Genomic DNA, 1,570 nt, shown 5'->3' with positions numbered 1-1,570 from the left:
ACAGAATCTGCAAAACAAACTGGGTTGAAACATTTTTGACCCTCTTTAACAACATTCCAACATAACATTGTAATTGATTGGAGAGATTAAAATTAATGATATGTTTTTATGTGGTTCAGCCACAACTCTACTAAAACCTCAGCCAGTTTTAGGTAGGCCAACTTTTGGACTGTCCAGTTGTCTGTATGACTGACGCAGTACGTAGATCACATTTGCACACTATCAGAAAATGCCAAACGGTGCCCTGGTGGAGTGTGGAGCTGTAAAGAGAAGCAGAGTGCTCTGTTTATATTCTAAAAATGTTTTAAGCTTGTTTTAAAGATTCTGTACAGCAGCTTCAAATGTTTTCCAAAAGCACACATACACTTATCAGTGTTTCTCAAACTTTTTACAGTGTGTACCACCTGATAAAAATGTCAAGCTCTCCTAAGTACCACTATGAAAGCATGAAAGTCATAAATGTTACAACACAAAATTATTATTATTAAATTAGTGAAATTAGTATCTGCAATAAAGATTTTTTCATACATTGTATACATTCTACCACAGGCAAAGTTGCCTCCATTTTTATAGCTTTTATTAATATTTTGTAATAAATTATTTGTAATAATTTATTCTGTTTTGGGAGTGTTTTTTTGTGCATCTGTATTATATTATACATACACATTAAAAGTGAATCTCTGTCCAAAAAGTGCACTCAGTTTACTTTTTACTCACTATGAGCATCATTCATTATTCTCCCCCGGTAATTAAGGTTAGGATATGTATTTTTTCTAATCCATTCTTCTTTTGCAGCATTTAAATAACCTTGATCAGATTTGATGGTTTTGTTACAGACTTTTCAAAAAGTGTTTTGCTTTTCTTTCACAAATGTGGGGATTAAATTGTGTTAAAATGTACAAAACAGTGATGTCATGTTTTGTGACGAGAACCCAGGCACAGAGAGACTTGATGAATTTAAGAATCTTATGATTTAATAAAGAAATTTGCAGACTTGCACAGAGATGGTAAAATTATGATGACTGATAACGGAGACGAAGACAACAGACGATGAGGACAGGGAGGAACAGGGTTTAAATGCACCAAAGTGACAGTCAAAGAGAACTCGGGACAACATTTAAGGATGCAGGGACTGACAGAGACAGGTTTATCTTGCCTGGCTGGGCAGCTCTCTGGACGCTCAGCACCCCCAAAGCTCTGATCCTAGAATTGCGCCTGCATAGCACATAGTCTAAGCTTTATGTTCCATAGTCTGGCCTCTTAGCCTTCACAGTTCATGGCTTTCACAGTTCATAGCCGTCACAGTTCATAGCTTACACTATTTCCTGCTCTGTAATTAAACTAAGCACTGTAAATAAAGCACTGTATTCACGCCAGCTTTGCCTCCCTCTGTGTCTGCACTCACCGCCTGGCCCTCTTGGCTGTAACACTTTCTCACCTGTCTTTCTGTCTCCTTTCACTTTTTAAAGGTTGCTATGTTAGAAAAAATGTTTTGCCCTGCCATGCTTGTTATTGATGTGGTAAATAAATAGTTTATGAAAATATCACTAAATCTGTCATTTATTATTTT

This window comes from Pundamilia nyererei, unplaced genomic scaffold, assembly GCF_000239375.1.
Source record: "Pundamilia nyererei isolate P.nyererei 1_Seehausen unplaced genomic scaffold, PunNye1.0 scaffold00602, whole genome shotgun sequence".
Lineage (NCBI taxonomy): Eukaryota > Metazoa > Chordata > Actinopteri > Cichliformes > Cichlidae > Pundamilia > Pundamilia nyererei.
Note: the sequence above shows the minus strand (reverse complement) of the source record.